Source organism: Hermetia illucens, chromosome 1, assembly GCF_905115235.1.
Source record: "Hermetia illucens chromosome 1, iHerIll2.2.curated.20191125, whole genome shotgun sequence".
In the NCBI taxonomy this organism is placed as follows: Eukaryota; Metazoa; Arthropoda; class Insecta; order Diptera; family Stratiomyidae; genus Hermetia; species Hermetia illucens.
In genome coordinates this window covers 144206136-144226485 of record NC_051849.1, presented here as the reverse complement: position 1 = coordinate 144226485, position 20350 = coordinate 144206136, and the positions used below count along the sequence as shown (strand labels likewise).

General features: G+C 37.8%; 1 protein-coding gene and 1 long non-coding RNA gene across 8 annotated transcripts in view; one reads left to right on the top strand and one right to left on the bottom strand.

The window, feature by feature from the left end:
* The window catches only part of LOC119651698, a 33787-nt gene extending 17189 nt beyond the window's left edge, over positions 1-16598 (top strand). The window contains exons 2-4 of one of the 2 annotated variants that reach the window (XR_005249480.1): positions 11660-11734; positions 15975-16184; positions 16250-16598. This is a non-coding gene — a long non-coding RNA (uncharacterized LOC119651698). The remainder of the gene's footprint in view (positions 1-11659; positions 11735-15974; positions 16185-16249) is intronic. The other variant, XR_005249481.1, reaches the window with a different exon arrangement.
* Positions 1-20350, bottom strand: part of LOC119651667 (polypeptide N-acetylgalactosaminyltransferase 2) — a 424411-nt gene that overhangs the window by 339147 nt on the left and 64914 nt on the right. The window lies entirely within an intron of this gene.

Below are 20350 nucleotides of genomic sequence, written 5' to 3'. Positions count from 1 at the left end.
TCCGAATTGGTCATCAACGCCAAAGTTATAGCAGTTCAAACTTAGCAATTTCGCGCAAATTTACCGTTTCCCAAGCCATGCAAATCAGATGCTGACGTCATAATTAACCGGAATAATTGATATTCGCGTGAAATATTAAAGTCGCACTTATGAAGAATCTATTTATCTGCAGCCCTTTTTAAGGTTTTGTGTAAAACACTTGTATGAAATCTAATCTTCGCGAAATATCCCACGGCGGTATCTGCTCAAATAAAATTACTAATAGTATACTAACCTTCAAAACTCCCCTTAAGTTTGTCCTAGGTGTAAATTTTGCGCCGATATAGAAGACAGTCTCGTGCATACACATGCCAAGTTCCATGAAAATCCAACTATTAGTGTCAAAATTATAGAAGATCAAACTTATCAATTTCGTGCTGATTAATAGCATCCTAAATCATACAAATAAGATGCTGACGTCATAATTAACGAGAATAATTGACATTCGAGTGAAATATTAAAATTCCATTCAAGAAGAATCTAATTCTCCCTAGCCCTCTTTTATATTTCATGTTGGTTAAAATGTGTCCGGATAGCTGAGTGGTTAGAGCGCAAGGCTGTCGTACGGAAGGTCGCGGTTCAAATCTCACTGGTGGCAGTGGAATTTGTATCGTGACTTGACGTCGGATACCAGTCGACTCAGCTGTGAATGAGTACCTGAGTCAAATCAGGGTAATAATCTCGGGCGAGCGCACTGCTGACCACATTGCCTCCTAGTGTACCGTTACGGTCTTGAATGAAGTGCTCTAACACACTTCAAGGCCCTGATCCAACATGGATTGTTGCGCCAACGATTATTATTATTATTATTGGTTAAAATGTTGGCATTTGCTAACAATATTAAACTCAGGGTGTGAAGCGTATGAGGTTGACCATTGTCAACACAGGGTTTTCCATCAAATGATTTATTTAAATCGCTTTCTAGAAAATAGAGGGCAATGGAATTTTTAGCTATATTACACGGAGCTGTCGTGCACTCGTCGCTCCTCACATCTTTTTCTTTTTCTTCAGCCTTCAGTTCACAAGCGGGGTCGGCTTGTGGTGATCGGTTTCGTAATTTTATTTTATCAAATGCCTGATCAGGATTTAATCGCGAGACCTTTAAATCCCCATCCAGCGTATCAAGCTACCATTGTTTTGGCCGGCTTTTTGGTTGCTTACCATTGACTTCGATGTTCTGACCAATACTGGTTGTTGAATTCTCGTTAGCGTGAATTACGTGACCACACCATCGAAAACGCCTCTTTTTTTCCACGATCGATGCAAACCCATATCGATCGCGGATATTCTCATTTCAGACGTAATCAAAACGTGTCACGCCAACAGTGCAATGCAACATCTTCGTCCCCATTACCGCAAGACGCCGTTCATTGTCCTTTATAGTCGGCCAACACTCAGAACTATAGAGAGCGGCAGACGGACGACATTGCAGTAAATTTTAGATTTCGGACGTGCGCTGATACGTCGATCACAAAGAACACCAGTTGGGGAATGCCACTTCATCCAGGTTGCATTAATGCGTGAAACAATTTCATTACGCAGTTTTCCATTGGCTGATAGCATTGACTCGAGATATTTAAATTGCTGAGTTCTGGCAATGGCAGTAACCTGCCCTTATAGATATTAAAATCACTCAGTTCTGGCAATGGCAGTAACCCCCCTTTAGAGTAAAGGCTGACTGCTTAAATCAAAATAAATGAAAGTCTGAATTGGCAATGTCTAGGAAATATTTCCCAATTCAACCCTTCTAAATATGTTTGCCGATTGATCAATGTGTGGCCTAGTGTTGTCACGCGGAAAAAAGATTTTATCCTGTCTGCTACCCTATTCCATCCGTTTTTCCTTCAAATTTCAGTTCAAACATATTAGCTGCATTCGGCAGCAACTGCATAGACTGCATGAAGAGGTAGATGGACCTGATTCACCAAAATCAACAGGCACAGCAATGCAATTGGGTAGTGGGTAAATTGCATGCAATTGGATGCATTTAGCCTAACGATTCGATACAGGTAATGAAAAAAGCAATGAGCACCGACTGCGATTGGTGCATAAATAAGTAAGTGAAATAATTGTCTATCGTGAATGAATGCAGAATTTGAAATTCACTGAGCAACTACGAAAACAATTGGAGGCAGAATATTTTGAGTATTAGTCTAGAAGAAGGAGTAGAAAGTAAAAATGAAAAAGCTCTTTTGTGAGGAGTTGATATAAGTTGAATTTGCCGAAATGTTAATTTGGTTAATTTATACAAGTTAATTTTGTATGGTTAATCGTAATAGAATAGAAACGTTAGATGATAATGGAGTTTCTTTGGAAAATTGAAGACAAGAGGATAAGAAAAGTGAGAAATTGAAAGGGAGGGGCGTGATGAAAGGAATCAAGTGACAAGAATAAGAATACAAGAAAGTCAGTAAAAGTGTATAAGCCTGATTAGTTGGAGTGAAGTACAAAACAGTGCAGAATCTGGTAGAAGATGCGATGGAGAAAAACTAAGGATGTCGAAAAGAAAACTCATACTAAGCAACTGTCAAAACGCGAAGAAAAACTATACAGTTCCAGTGAAAGTGACTAGGGGTGCTGACTTTTGCTTATTAACTTTATCGTGTAAGAGACGTGATTTTGGGACAAAGAATAGCATACATTACCACCATTCCAGTCCAGCCTCATAAATAATTATACCAAGATCTGATAAGGGCACGGAAAATTATTGATAATAACGCGAAAGGAACTAACTATCCAAAAGGACCCCTCCCCCCGCGACCTCTGCAGTAGAGCTGGACTTAAGTACTCACAGATCTGCACAGTCAATTTTGCCATTTTCTTTAAGTTGTGGAATAGCTCTGTTCACATAGTTAACAGTGGCCCATTATAACAAGTTAATAAATCGCTTAACCGATATTTGTTACCCTGGGATCGCAGGATTGATAATGGAAATGTGATATACAGCAAGAAATCCAGGGGCGGGGACTAAAAGGTTTTTATTTCTTATGTGCCTGGATCGATACTACAAATATAGAAAAAGTATCAAGGATGTGCACGCACATACCAATGTACGAGTATGTACATACCATTGATGAATGAAAAACATTTCCTCCATGAAAATACCACGTACACCCTCGAGTCCTTTGAAGCCATAAGTCTTGATATTTTATCGAGAAGAAGCCCAAAGGGAAGAAGCTTTTCATACAAAGCATTTTCTTGCTAAAAGAAGGTAAACTTTTACAAAAATTTCAAAACTTCAAATGCTTGAAGTTGTTTAAATGTGAACAAATAAAATTTATGAGGACGTATTTAAAGTAGAAATATTTATATTATTTGCAGTAAGAACGTCCATAGTAACTTCTACTAGGCTATACTTGGACTAAGATTCTTTGGACGTGCAAATCTATCTGCTCCTCACTTAAATAAGTTCCCACAGTTTATGGGACAAATTGATGATTTGAGTAATGCCACAACAGCTTCTTGAGTTCGTTATGACCAGTTTAGGTGTCAAGTTACTACATTCGTATACTTATCTCAATATTTCGTAGCAAATGTTATTTTTACGACGTTGTAAATGGTTTCTGTATACTGTTATATGACAAAAACATGTTCGTCGGCTCATTGTTAGCTTCAAGGTACATGAACAAGTAAAAGTGTTAGGCTCTCCAGATGACACAACTTCAAACCCTTGAAATAATTGTAGATGCTTGTGAAAATGATACGATTCTGTCCCTGTTCCATTAGAAGTCAGCAATTTACTGTTTGCAATGTTCAGCTAATTAATTTTATTATTACATGCCAAGCTGACGTTCTAGTTTTTCGGAATGTACGTAAGTTATGTATGAAAACCACTTTATTGAATGTAGTTACTTATTGACCTTTAAGATTAATTTGCGGTGAATATGGCATGTAGACACTCATTCAGCCTTGTAAATGGAGCCCTTGTAAGGAGGCATTCTGCAGTAACGAAGGAAGCAAGTTGGTCCCGAAATACTAGTTTTTGCGAAATAGAGAACTTTATAAGCAACGGGAACTGGGTCCACAATTATTTCTTCTTCCTTCACTAAAAGCACCGCAAATAAATGAAGAAAAAGACAATGAAAGCATTCTTTTTTAAGGTTTTGTTTGCACTGATATCCTTCTACGTTGAGATTTAAGGGGGGTCCCCAAACATGTAAAAGGGGGGTGTAACATTTTTTTTCACTGAATATAGTCATGGTGGTATCAAATTAAAGGTCTTAATTAGTACTTTTCGAAGCCGGTCTTGGTTTTGAGATTTTTTAAAAAGGCGGGAAGTGGGAGTGGTGGAAAATGATGATTTCTTTAACGGACCCATTCTCAGAAACTAAACAACCCAAAAATTTGAAAAAAAATCATGAAGTTGCATTTATATGGTGCCCAGGCCTCAAAATACTCTCCATATCGATATCTATTCAAATTAAGTTAATAATAGTATATTACCATATTTTTGGGAAAATTGAGTAAAAGCCCCCTTAAGGGGGTCATCCCGTGTGTCGGGTTGGAGAAATCGATTTTTTTTTTGCATGAATTGTATCTATATATAGTGGAGAATATGTGGGCAAAGGGATTTTCCGATATTCCGAGTCCTTCAGAAATTACAGGGTTAAACAGATAAGGAGTTTGCAGCCGCGGCTAGAGTACTCGATGAGAAAGAGCACCGAAACTTTTTTTACCTCTTAGTTTTTTACCTGAGTCTTATAGATTCAAACACATGTATAAATATAAAAAGATGGAAAACCAATCAATTGTCTAAACTTATTTGCTGTTTGGAATAAAAAGGATAATCCAGTCTAGAGTGAGCACTGAAAGACGTTCAAGTTATACTCAGTTATATTTTGTTGTAAGTGTTGTGCTGTTTGTGTGTTCAATGATTTTTTTAAATGGATCGTACGAAGGGAGATCGCTTTAACGTTCAATGTCATGCTCGCACTAAAAAACGAGTATTTCATGGGAATCGATAGTTATCACAGAAGAAAAAGGACTTCGCATCAACATCAGCAAAGAAACTTTTAGCAAGCATGAACATGGATATTCCAATTGCGACAAGTTTTGTATATTGTATATTGGATTTTGCTGGAGTTTTCTCCGGTATTTCTGCAAATAATAAAACATACGTAGTAGTAAAGAAGGAATACGTAGGACATATCGAGAAAAGAATGGGAACGTGGCTTAGAAATGCAAAGAAGAATCACAAAAGCATTGGTGGAAAAGGGGCTGGAAAACTTACTGATAAGGACCTCACTACATTTCCAGGGCTGGCTATTCGTCGACACGCAAATTCGATAGAAGGAATGAAGCAAGAAATTTGGGAAACTTTCTTCCATAAATGTTCTACAGACGAAAATCCTCAGCATCAAAATTGTCCAGCAGGCGAGGACAGTTGGTGCAAATGGCGCAAAGCGGAAGTTAAAGGAGAACTGAATAGTTTTCACCACGAGAAGGCACCTTTGACTGAAGAAGCTCAAACAGTCATCAAACCAATCTATGAAGATTTGTCACGAGATGATCTCTTGAACAGATGTTTAGGAGCAGAGACCCAGAATAACAATGAGTCGTTAAATGCATTGATCTGAACTTTCGGTCCTAAACACCCTCATTCTGGGGCCAAGGTCGTAGAAATAGCCACTTTTCTGGCTGTAATTACTCTCAATGAAGGATTCAATGGCATTCTCAAAATCCTAATGACAATGGGATGTCAAGTTGGTCACATATGTCAGGTTTATGCCGACCGCCGTAATGAAGCGCGAATTTGGCGGTCCGAACAACGATCAACTGACCTCGCTAAAAGAGCCACAATTGACACCAGAGAGCAACAATCGGCCTTACAAGACTTTTTTGATGAAACGGAGGGTGCTCTCTATGGAACAGGTATCGTAGATTAATGGTGAGCTAAAATTTTACTGTTGATAATCACATTTAAATTTTCAAATGCGTTTTTCTCGAAACTGCATCTTGAAAATCGGCTGCCACCATAGCTCAAAATCTATCCTACCAAATTCTTTGAAATTTTCATGGTTTCTTTAGTACATATTTCTACGGTCCGCAAACTAGGATAATTGCAATCGGATTGGTAGTTTTTTTTTTATTCATAAAAAAAGCCGTAAAAAAACACCAAAATCCAAAAAATTAAGTTTAAAAGCCCACAAAAAAATTACCTTTTAATTATCCTAGTTTGCAGACCGTGGAATATTGTCCACATTAAAATGCCGTTTAGTTTTTTTCCCTCAGATGAACACAGCGCCCTCCAGCGTGGTAACAGAAAAACACCTTTTTTTGGAGATGGGTGCATAAATTAACACCTATTCCGAAAATTAGCTACGAAATCAAGCTAAAAAATTTATCACATATACTAGAGATATCAATAAACATATGGTGAAAAAATCACGTTTCTATCTTTATCCAGTCCTTCAAAATAATTTTTCAAAAAAAGGCAAGAAAAACGGCCTTCACACGGGATGACCCCTTTAAGTTTATCAAAGAGTTATAAAGTGGTAGTGGTATAAAATATAATATGAAGCATATTATCTCCGAGTTTGATCAAAATCATACTATTAGTAACAAAGTTACAGTAGCTCAAAGTGGTCTTTACCGTGAATGCATATTCTTAACGGGCTACGTACAAATGGGATGATTCTACACTCAAATATACTCACACAAGAAGCAAACAAAACCTTTCCTGAAGCACCCAGCTTCCGGTTTCCCGACTAGTTTTAAATTTTGGAACCAGCTATTTTAGTTTAATTTATCCATAAACCATGGTGAAACCACATTGGGCGCCGTAGGTGAATGAGAGTGACCTACTCCAAGTTTGGGTAATTAGTTGAGCAGTTTTACCCAGTTAAAACTAAAAGTAAAAACCGAAGTTATTTCGTCTGAGAAAGCAGAACGATTTCAAAGTCAGAAGATTTTCTTTCTGGGTCAAGCTTATATAACGAGCACTGTTGTTGAACACCCTATGCTTGAAGCGATCTGCAGGGAATTTCCGTTTCATGCTCCATTAACCACATTGCAAGAGTCGGGTTGAGGGAACTGTGCAAAAGAACGCTTTTATCAGCAACTCCAATTTATCCCCAGCTCACTGTATGCATATTTATAGTTTCTTGTACCCAAAACTTATTGAACAACAGTCAACGATAAAACACGACCCGAGATAATTACCAAACAAGTAGGGAAACCGGAAGCTAGACACTTCAGGTATGAAAGGTTTTGTGTATTTCTTTTATAAAGGGATTTGAGTGTCTATTTGTCCCATTAGTATTTAGCACGTAATATATGCATATATTATGTGAAAATATCCACTTTCAAGTGACATTGACATTCATAGCCCTGAATTTGCACAGAAGCGACAGTTTTGACCTTTGTTAGTAACAGTCCGAGTTTTACCAAATTCGGCAGGATCATGCTGGCAGGATCAATTTCGTGCTTCTAGGGTGAACTTAAGGGGGGTTTTTCCTGTCAATTACCAAAAATTATAGTAATGTACTATTAGTAACTTTATTTGAACAGGTATCGATATGGAGGGTATTTCGGAGCCTAGGCACCATATAGTGGTAGCCCTCTGATTTTTTTCAGATTTTTTGGTTGGGTAGTTTCTGAGAATGGGTTCGTTAAAAAAATCATCACTTTCAACCCCCGCACTTCCCACCTTTCCACCAAATGTCAAAACTAAGACCGGCTACGAAAAGTACTAACCGAGACCTTTAATTTGATACCCCACATAATTATATTTGATGGAAAAAAAATGTACACCCCCCTTTTCCATGTATGGGGACCCTCCCTTAACTTTGACGTGAAAGGATGTAACTCATTATATGCGTGAGGGAAAGCTTAAGTTCGAGATATACCGTAAGCCTACAGCAACGCAGAGAACGATACCGGAAACTTCACATCACACATTTTCCCAAAAAATGGCTGCCTATAATTGCATGATTGATCGACTGATCACATACCCTCTTTCAAAATACGGTTTTAATAAAGAACGACAGTGCATTATGGACACCGCTATTAAAAATGGGTATAATTCTCAGACCATTGAGAAATTGATTGGAAGGAAAGTCAGGCAACACAATAGGCATGCCTATACAACGCTATTTTCGCAGCAGAAGGTGGTAACCACCAGACGAATAAGTATCCCATATTCCTATCTATTCAATAACATCAGGAATTGGGCAAAAAAGTACCAACTGGAAATCGTAAGTTCTAGTCGATCATCCACCTTGCGGAGTTTACTGGGAAGCTTTAAGGATCCTTTGGGAGCGGACGAAAAAAGCGGGACTATAAGGTAAAGCCAATTTCCAAGCTTCTGCAGAGTTTAGCGCACTAAATAACAATCGTGATAAGGGGGGCATATTAATACAGCACCTATCATGCAGAGAAGAACAAAGTCAAATCTAGGTTTAATACCAAGGTCCTTACATGAAGTATTTGAATTTGGTAGTTGGCCATAGAGATAATATATGGATACTGACGGTGAAGTGTTCTACACATAACATGACATATAACAACAACTTATTTCTAACGTACCACCGGCAAATTGATAGCAGAGAAAACTTCAAGACATCCCCATGGAAATTCCCCGACTGAACTTTCACTTTTGCATAATGGAATGTACCCTAGTACGATTCTGAATGGGAAGTTGAATTAGAGAGTAGAGCTAGAGCTTCGAATAATGGAGGTCATGTTCGAACATAACTTTATCGACTATGAGGGTGGTCATAGTTCCACCGATCCTCGTTTCTAATTTTGTTGTGGGTTTGGACTGAGTATGGATTTAAATAAGACCAAAATTAATAGGATCTAAAAAACTGCCGGTGTGAGTATTATTGGGACCATTTGATCTTGCCCCAGAGACTCTTAATATATAGTCAAGCAGCCGCCAAAAATTTACGATCAGCGGTGGCGTCCACTAAGCTAATGAGTCTTGTGAGAGTCGGATGAAGTCCCTGAGGTGAAGACGAGACCCCCATTGATTAAATTGAACTAGACTAGGACACTTAGGAAATCGTTTTTAGCGATTTCAGAAAGATTCTTAATTGTGTTATATGTAGTATCTTTCGTGAACTATGAGAATTGGCTCTAAGATTCACAACCTTCCAAATTGCTTCCCCTTCCCGCATTGACTGTATTGACGATGCTGTATACCGCATTACAGGACCATCGATCCTGTGAGCGACGTTACCATGAGCTTGTCATACACACTAAATAATAAGCAGTTGCAAAGATGGATCGCACTTTTACTATTTACATTGATGGCAAAAATATCGAGGACACTGAGCAGTCTGCATAACTAGGAAGTGTTCTTTGTACCGAAGGCGGCACCGAACTTGGTATCGCTCAACGCGTTAATAGAGCTAAATTTGTCGACAGTGTTTTACCCAAAATCAGCAAATGTAGCTATCTTGAAATCGGCATTAAGTGCAGATAGTTTCTGGACCCCTTCAATAATATGAAAAACCATTCATTTGCAATTTAAGTGAAGTGTCGAACAAGCTCTAAGTAGAACTCGCGAAAAAAAATCAAAAAGCGACTAATTGAATGATTGCAGCACAAGATCTCGCGCAATCGCTGTATGCTTGATCTGGATGAAGGCAGTTTGTATAATACGTTTCGGGTCGTTCTTCCTATGATGTCGATATCGTCAGCATAGGCCAGTAGTTGGGTGAACTTAGGGAGGATCGGACCCCTCGCATTTACTTCAGCATCACGGATCACTTTCTCGAGGGTCAGGTTGAAGAGGACACATGATAGGTCATCCCCTTGTGTTAGACCGTTGTTGATGTCGAATGGTCTCAAGAGTGATCCTGCTGCTTTTATCTGGTCTCGTACATTGGTCAGGGTCTAGTCAGTCTTATTAATTTCGTCAGGATACCGAATTCTCTCATGGCCGTGTACAGTTTTACCCTGGCTATGCTATCATAGGCGCCTTTAAAGTCGATGAAGAGATGGTGCAACTGATGTCCATATTCCAACAGTTTTTCCATCGCTTGTCGCAGAGAGAAAGTCTCATCTGTTGTTGATTTGCCTTTAACCTCAATGATACATAAATGCAACAAATAGAAAAATGGACCGTTTGGAGTATGTTATAAGTGAAAATGTTGTACTTGAGAGACTCCTGTTTCATCAGATATATCCAGCAAACTCGCAAAAACCAGATTAAAGTGGTGCAGAAAGTTACTTTTCTGCGCACATGATCGATATGTGGGGAATTTCTTGATTAGCAGCAATTTTATCTGACTATAGTAGGGTTTTACTGTACAAGACTATCATCGTGCCAGTCCTTATGTATTCCTCGGAAATTTGGGTTCTTAGCAAGAAAAATTGCGAACTCTTGGCCGCGTTTGAGAGAAGAATCCTCCGAAGAATTTTTGGCCCCCTACATGAGGATGGACGATTCCGTAGCCTACACAATGACGAAATCTATGAGCGATACCATGACCGTCCGGTTGTGGATAAAATCCGGCTCAATAGGTTACAGTGGGCGGGTCACTAAATCCATATGGATGAGGGTGATCCCACCCAGAATGTCTATAAGGGCAATATCTATGGTAGAAAAAGAAGACGAAGCAGACGCTGCCTAAGATGGAGCGATGGCGTAGGCCAGGATGCCAGACAGCTTTTAGGGATATCGAATTGGTGGACCTCGGCGCAAAACCGGGATGTCTGGAGTTCCTTATGAAGGTAGGCCTAGACCGGATACCGGTTGTTGCGCCGTTGATGATGATGGTAGTAGGAAGGGCTATTATAGCTATAAATAATGTTTGGTAAACTCGTCTGCAATCCAACTGTTATATTCCAGGCATCACGAATGACGCAAGAGTTCAGTCCGATCGTTGGGAACATACTTACCGTCTTCAAGGAGAAAGTTCCAGATTATAAGCTGACCCAATATTACCCATGGGATTGTGACGCATTCCAGTTTGTGATTTGATAATTCCCATAAATTGTTTAAAAGATATATTCCTATGAATAATTCAAATACGTTAATTAGGTGTCCATCTCCCAATTGACGATAGAGTAGACACCTTTTTATAAAAACAAGTGTGACTGGTTTTGTTGCCTTTTATCCACACGACTTCGTACGATTCATGTACGCTAAATTGTTGGTAAAGCAGTGTAATTGAGAAACGACTGAAAGACGCTTGGCCCAGCCAGTAGTGCATCGAGAACTGATGTTGAAGTGCTCGTTAAGGCAATTTAGGCAACAGTAAAACACCCTGAATAGTCTTATTCAATAAATCTACCTTAGAAATACTGATCTCCTAAAAAGTCGCATAAAAATCTAATTATCATAATTAATGCTACTTAGCCGGAAGAAGTGTCAGATCCATCAATATCCACAAGAATATCCTTTTCTTTCCACGTTATTTATATTTATATATAGATAACAAATAAAATCTGACAACTGTGCATATTTTGATGAGTAGAGCAAAGTTCAGAAAATGAGATTACTTTAGAGAGCAATTGTCGGAATTACTAAAAATTTGAAAGGCTACTTTTTTCGTAGAACATTAAAAACAAAGATGAAGAAATACATTTGATATAATTTTTTATTGACCAAAAGTTAAAACTTTCTCTGATTTAATTAGATCCCCTACATTTATATTTTTTCATTTCCCAGGGAAATTGCAATTTTTACGTGTGCTTGGTCAGGTAATTTCTTCTAACCTTACGGGGCAGCACTTTAGTTTCTCAGGTAAGTCAGTTAACTTTACAGAAGTTGGGTTCAGTAAACGATGTAACCCATAATTCTTTATTATGTGCCTGTCATTTAGATCATCGGAGGGTTTAGTATTGATTGCTTTCACCAAACGACTAACGCGATAAAACGAAATTGAGCCAAAACAACAACGGTGGGAAATATTTTCTATGGGAAATGGCTTAGAAAATATTGGGTTCTGGTTAAGTGGCAAGGGATCATTTTGTAATAGAAAGTTCTTTACGGTTTAATCCAAAAGGTTTTATGAAATTGCATGAACCTTCGAGGTAGGTTCTGCAAATACAGGTAAATATGTTTCCGGGAGTAACCGTACATTGGCATGGGATTTCGAAAAGCACTTTCAATAAAAAGATGGCTGAGGATAGCTATTCGAGGATAGAAATGTTTGTTATCAAGAATCTAATTTATTGTGAGTAGCTGTTCTATTCATAAGGGATGCAAGAAGTTTCTTATTATGATTTATGAATTGAAGATTTATCATCTCATAAGAATTAATTAAGAATTTCGATGAGCTTGACGAAAAAAAAGACAGATGAGGATGTTGATTGACAAAACGAGGCTATTCGAAGGTTATTATAAATGCTCACATTCCGGGGATCAATTTGTATCCTCGTTCAATTAATTCTGTGAAATCCTTAATGATATTGCTTTCATCTGTACTTTCCCCTTAACCCATGTGATAAATCGTCTTATTTGAGAATGGTCTCAAGATTATCTAAGAGCTATGCCGATTTTGCAAACCGCTTTTGGACCACGCGCCCTCTTTCTAGACTAAAATCCAAAATTCTAAAAAAAGCATATCTGACAGTTTTCTTCAGAGGAGAGGAAACCCATCCATGCCTCATCCTCTCCTTCTAACCCTTCCTGGCGCAGAGGTAAAGCGGCGTCTGATGAGTTGCATGGGCAAAATCGTAGTCGTCCTTTTTGAAAATTTAGGTATTTAGCCCGAAAGGGGGGAAAAGTAATCCGGGCGGAGGGGTTCTTTTGGCCGCTTCAATCCCTCTCATGTCATTTTCAAACCTTTCGCCTGTTCTGCAGTCTAATGTATGTGACCGAGCCAGAACCTGGAATACAGAGAGGAATACGGCGAATACGAAGCTCAAAATAGGAAAATAAGAAAAACTACCAGCTCAACCAAATCAACCGTCATTCGATATCCCTCCTGATTCAAATTCTCAGGAGGCGTTTGGGGGTCGCCGGTCTCAGGAGGGAGGATGGATATAGCAGTGTAATTGGTGTAGACCACCGAAACGTCTAAACATGGCGTCCAAACCACTAGTCGTGAGGCGGTTTGACATCCAGGCACCACGGTGATAGACGGAGTACGAATCCGCTTGTTGTGGCGACCACTTCAGTAGGTTCGCTTAGGCAGGGATTCATCCACTCCTACTATAAAATAACAACAGCGGGGCGGGTGCAACATTTTACTACCCCCTGCAGCACCAGAAATTCTTGTAGCGATTCCCATAATATGCTTCATTACTCGCAGCGATACAATCCCGGCCGTCACCAGTCAGAGACTTAATTTCGGCAGGACGAAATAGCTGCCTATCGAAATAAAGCACACGCCTGGAATGACGGTGCTCAGAGATGAACATAAGTTTTCTATGGATTTCTCGCGGATGACGTGGACTAATCTCCTGCTAAAAACTATTTAAGAATTTTTCTTTCAGTAAGGAATCATGGCTGCCATCAGAAGCTTGGGAAATTACAGAGAACATCTTCCCTACATTATGAGTATGGCAGTAGCTTTTTTTGGCACCCAAACTTTCAAGCGAGCATTGTGTTATTGATCCATATATAATCTAGATTGCAGCTGGCCTAAAAATCTTTCCGTAAGTTCTCCTTCCTTGTCCTTTTCGCAATCATAAAATTGGTAACGAGCTTGGCTTAAACTATGTGAATTTGAGGAATATATCAAATTCGGCCCAGTAGAATCAAATTGTGTGTTGTGTGACAATCGATATTCTTGGTTATCTCGTTGGTTTTGTCGACACATACCCAAGAGAAACGCGACTTTGGTACGATAATGGTGATGGACTTAAAGAGCATATTACCTCAACAGGTATCTTGCACGGCTCTATACTGCACCCACCATTGTCGAAGGTTTTGTACAATGATATACTTTACGTTGAAAGAGTGGATAATGCCAAAGGTTGTGGTGACAAAACGTATTGAGGATCTTGAGCTGCGTTCAAGTGAAATTCGCGGAGCAAAAAAGAAAGAATGAAAATTGTCGTTAGCAAGCGGGGTCGATGATAAGTGCTTAGTTAAATTGTACCCAACTACTGTGGTATATGGATTATCAAATATCCAGCGGCATTAACGTCCAGGGGAGGATGATACTAAACGCAGGAGATATTCAGTATGCTTGCAAGGACGTTATCCAGGCTTGAAGAAAAGGGAGGGGGGCGCAAAGCAGGCGATTACTTTCGGACCCGGAATAGAGACACGTAACGAATTATTAAATGACCTGGATTTCCCTGTTGGTACTACCACAATTAATGCACTTTTTTTGGTTTCGAATTTTTTTTTGTTTTGGAACTGAACGTTGATTTGGCAAAGTTCACAAAAATTTCGGGCTACTTGCAATACGCTTTCGTATGACCAAATACTTTAACTTCCATAGTGTTATCTTTAATGGCAAAAGCTATATACATAGCTTACTACCTAACTGCTAAGAAATAAACATAATGAGCTCGTTATTTATTTCTTCATGCCAAATGCAAAAGTGGCGGCGTTAATACCTTTACAGGTTCAAATTGTATCGAATTCTTTGTATCTGATTGGTTCAGCTGCTTTGTTTCTTGTGAATCTGGTGTACCTACTAAATCAGATATCTTAACGGCTGTCAATTTGAAAATTTTGTTCACAAGCGATCCATTTTCCTGTCAGTATTGTTAGTAAGCATAACTGATAGTGTTTTATTATCGATTAATTCAATATTGCTTTGTGTATTATTTTTAGTTTAGTTAATTCATGCTTTATTTAAAGTCTTACACTTTCAAAGTCGATACATGTATGGTGTTGTCTTTTGTTCTGGTCGACTTTCATTAGTTGATAACACATTGGCTTCAGTCTAATTTCCAAATCAATATAAGCCCTTTAGACCGTACAAATTGTTTCCCTGTAATAGCTTTTTCGCACTAAGGCTAGAGTGTGCATTGCTGATAAGGCGTTACCCTTAACCAATAATGAAAAAAGCACTTATTTACCTCTTTTCCCACATATTGGTTTGCACTAGTCAACATTCAAGCAAAATATAGTTTTATTCCTTTCTTGTGCTTCAGTTTTTCATATCCGCGTATCAGTTACTTTGCTAATCACCATTCTGATGCACTGAGTAATAGATAAGTGTAACAAAAGCGTCGTAAGTTAGTAAGTAAGCCAATAGTAAATCGTGTTTGCTGCCTTAGGAATTGTAACGCGTACGTTATGTGGTTGCCATAAATTAAGGCTTACAGCGCCAATGACACGTCTACAATTTATGTGACAGGTATTATCATCGTAGTAGAATCACCTATGACACTTCTATGAGTTAATTGGTATCCATCATTTAATGCACAGATAAAACTTATGACTATATCGCATTTTACATGGTGTGCACAGGTTTACAGCCTAAAGTAAGTAAACACTAATTCATTTTTTAACATCTTTCTTAATCTCGATTTTTCAAATGCTGCCATCAACCGCAATTATCTGATAGGAAGTTTGCATCATGGACGGCAACGTAATGTGGTTTCTTCAAATCACAAAATATGCGTAAAATTGTTACATACTGGGAAGTCGCAAGGCCTCTGCCATCATTAACCACGAAAATTATTCAATACCATCCAAAAGGATGTGGTTACTTTATGTTCCAGAAAGAATTGCGACCAGGAGACAGACGTATGTTCATAATCTTCGAAAAATTATCAGAATATGTCGTGGGAGTACAATTCCTTATTCACTTTAAATGTATCATTTCCAGGGAGAAAACTTTATGGAATACCTCGTATTCATAATTATGAAATCCTCCTGATCCCAACTCACAATCAAAAACTCTGGAAATTTCCAAAATAAATCTTTCTTCTATGAATTTCAGGTCTGAAATTTCATCTTAACTAATTAGCAATTCTAAAAACATCCAAAATCACAGCCTAATTTTTTACTCTAATACAGAAAACATGTGACCAGACCTGACATCGGATAAAATAAATTGATTTTCTTTGAACAGATAATACTGTGGACGGAAATTTTTTCTACAAATTTTTTATTAACCTTGCAAATCGATGATAAATCTGTTGATGGACGAAAGAAGTAACAGCTTTGACGTTATCAGATTTGAATATCCAAGATTTCAGGTTCACTCTCATTTACAAGTCCGTGTCGGAGCTTGTAAACGAAATGGGAAGTAAAATCAACGTCCTTTACTCGGAGCCATTTGGTACGTAGAGATACACTAAGTAAAAGCGACACATTGTCCAATCTTCTCAAGCTAATCCTTCACAGAAAGAGGAAGATGAATTTGCTGGAATAACATTTCGATATATCTGGTATGTGACTCACCGACATTGGTTGGTTTTGCGAGCAAATATTTGCAAACAAAAAGCGGAAACGTCCACAACCCATCCCAGTTACTATCTAAGCCCACATTCGAACATAACCGGACCATCCAAAATGTCAAGGTGAAACTGAAACCAGCCTAACAACAAACCTGACAAGGTAGACCGTAAGCGAAAATAATATGAATATAATTTCTATACACGATCACGCAACACTTTGGAAGAATTGGCCCAAAATATGGATCCGTTCATAGAAATGCAGATTGGACTCGATTAATACATGAATATGTAATCAACGTGGAAGTTTCCATCTTTTCGAAATCAAAAAATATATTTACTTTTCCATTAATTTCAGAAGAAAAACTTGTTTTTTCCCAACACACTTTTTTCGGCTTTGCACTTTCAAAAGCTTTCTCGAATCTATAACGCATCGCATGTGCGTTTTGTTATAAACTCGGCAATTATTTATTCTTGCCTGAATGTAATCAATTTTCCCCTTTTCAACCTATCAATTTCATATGTAATTATCACAAGGGACTAATTGTGTTTTGTAATGAGAAACACATGCGAGGTTTTTAGGAATATGTAAATATAATTTTTCTTTTTATAGTAATTTCTATTTGATACCGACCATCCATGGAAAGCTGCAAATAAATTCCTATTTTTACCACGCCATTGTTGGGGGTTTTCTCTGTCAGCGTTTATTTCTGCCTGTTAAGGTTTTGTGTAAGACAAAACCTTATTAATTTCGATACATGTCCGTTTATCTATCTTCTGTCTGTTCATCATCCCCGATTTCCGGTCACGAAGAAGTGGTCTGTCTATCCCTTTTCACGAGTGGTATGATTTTGTTTTAGGTTCACGATATGTTCCCACACATATGAAAAAAGTGTGTGAATTCTTTTATCAGAATATGGTCATGTGGGGTATCAATGAAAGAACTCAATTAGTTCTTTCCAAAACTATGTAAACTACAGGGAAATATCGAGAAAACTTTGAATTTCAAATGGAAAGTTCTGAATTAGAATTGAAAAATTTTGAAATTGGTTTGGAATTAATTTGCAATTGTCTGGAAATTGCCTGCGAAATAAAGTTGAAAGGTTCCGTTGTGTACGATTTAAATCCCATGTAAACATAAACAAGCGGTAATAGACTTACTTATTATTTAGCATTTATTTATAATATTTGATACTCATATATTTGTATGTGAAATTGCTTCTACTTTTTAATCTATTATTAACTTCTGTTTAACAAATACAACAAAATTATAAGGAAAAATATGTAAGAAAACCTAAATGTACAAAATTCAGGGTGGGAAAAGATAGGGACAAAACGATTTTTCTTATTTTAAATATGATCTTGCCAGTCCTCATGAATTCCCCGGAGACTTGGGTTCTTAGCAAGAAGAATTGCGCGTTCGAGAGAAGAATCCTCCGAAGAATTTTTAGCCCCTTACATGAAGATGGACGATTCGGTAGCCCACATAACGACGAAATCTATGAGCAATACCATGACCGTCAGGTTGTGGATAAAATCTGGCTCAATAGATTATGGTGGGCGGGTCACTTAATCCGTATGGATGAGGATGATCTAAAAATGATGATCTAAAAAAAGCCAAAAAGAACGTAGTAACTGCATATAGTAAAAGTAAGGTTGCTGCACAAACTTCACTAAGGATTCCTCATAATGATTCCTGCACGTTTCTTCACAATTCACCCTTGTTTTTAAACCTATTCAGGTCTGTGGGTTGAAGGTCTGGAAAATAGGGGCCCCATTCCTTAAGTTGAACTTTTGCTGACGGCCAAGTCAAGTTTTCAAGACTTTTATTGAGTATTTTCGATCATTGTCGTTAATGTACTTTCACTTTACTGGTATTTTCTCGGCAGCATAAGGTGCCATTTTCATAAAGGCGCATAGCTAGTCTCTAGACTAGAAGATGAGCACCAGTAGAAAAACAACCCCAAATCATGGTTGATTGATTGATTACGAGCTTAATTATGTAGTTTTAGACAAATGCTTCACCTTCAGGATGCTGAACTTAGTGTTTTTCAGCTGATCCCAACAAAATTATTTTGGTTCCATTGAATCAAAGCACGTTTTCCCAATTTACAAGTGAAATGTGTTTATGGACGGATATCGACGTTTGCTCTACACTATTTTTGCTCAAAAAGGGTACCTTCCTTGTATTTAAACCTAATCCAATATCTTAGAGGCAATACTGAATGGTACGACTTTAAATGGGCTGTTTTTAGATACATGTCCCATTACCTGTCACATGGTGAGATAGAAACTACCAAAATTTCTTCTTTCTAACAGAATGAAGTCATCCTAAATGGCTTTGCTCAATATCGAGGCGTATCCTATGGAATCGAGGTGTATCCTATGGATATGTTTTTATATGATACGTTTAAGGTTCATAATTATATATTTAGCGAACCATTAGGAATTACTTCTGTATGGTAATCATTGCTTTTTAAAATTCGAACCTCTTTTTGAGACATCCCTTCTCCATGCATCCTAGGGTAAGACCAATTTTGGTAGGGATGATTGTGCTGACGGCAGTTCAGTAAGTATAGGACTTCATTGGCCGTGAATTAAATCGACCGTTTATAGATTCTATATTCTAATTATTTATGCAGTAAGTATTCCCTCAATTTAGTTAGATTTGCCGACCAATGTTTGAATGCCATATCTAAGGATTGTTGAGAATACTATCTAATCGAGAGGAAAGCTTCCTGGGTTAGTTATGGTTCTCACCAAGCGTGCTTGTATTCCAACCGCCTTTAACAGTTATCAGTTCCTTTAGTTTAGACAAAGCTAAAACCAGTTCCAAGCACCAGCTACTGTAAAACATTTCTAGTTGAATGGTGTTGTATTTCACCGGAAGAAAAACAATATCATACACGTATACATCAACGTTTGTGCTTTGTGACATTTAACATAAAAATTAATTAAGGCTTAATTTAGACATAGAAATTAATTTGAACTACTAGATGTTGTTCATAATTAGGGTTCTCTGCTTATTTGACAGTAATTTGTATCCTCTTCTAAACGGCACTGATATTCTACTCATCTTCCAAGTGTCCATTCATCGCTTTGATACCATGATGATTTTCTTAATTATTAGCAAGAAGACATTGGCAACGTGCTACACATTAAGGGGGGGGTAAGGTATTTAATTTTTTTTTTTTTTCATTTTTTTTTTATTTTCGAAATTCAATCCGTAATATCTGAAGAATATTGTGTTAAATTTTCAAGTCAATTGGAGCAAAATTGACGAAGTTATGAGTATTTTTATACCCGCCGGATTTTTGTACCTATACCCGAACCAACCCCAACGCCCCGAGCTGAAGCTGAACGACAAACCAAAAAAGGCAGGATTCTTCGTAGGCAGGAGCAAAAAGATGCATTAGACATCATGGATGATAGCAACATCCTCTATGGACCTGGCATTGATGACTCAGTGTGAGGTATGTCGATAAAATTCACTTATAAACGTTTTAACTAGATTTTTTTGTGATTAAAACTTTAAAGCGTTTTTCCCACAACTCACGTTTTCAAAGTCGGTGCCCCTGATAACTCCAAAACTACTGAACCGATCCTTTTGAAATTTTAAACACTATTTCTGTACATCATTTACGAGGTAACGCTGTCGAGTTTTTTTTTTTTTTATTCATAATTTTGATTTTGCAATAACAAATTAGCCGATTTTTTTCCACAAAATTGTGTTTTTCACTTTAAAGTGTTCGAAAAAATGAAAAAAATTTGGGAAAAAAAAAGAACTCGACAGCGTTACCTGGGGAAAACTATTATCTAACGCATGAACTTTGATTTTTTGATTTCAAATGATCCAGCACCAAGTTATGAGGGGCACCGCAATTCAACTTTTTTTCGAGACACATCCGAACAATTGCTGCCATTGCTGTATTTTTTAATATTTCTTTGTAAAAATTTGATGAAACATTCTTCGAATGTCATACTTTAATGTACCATTGGTTGAGTAAATAAATTTTAACTGTGTCGTTAGAAAAAAAATCACAAAAACATG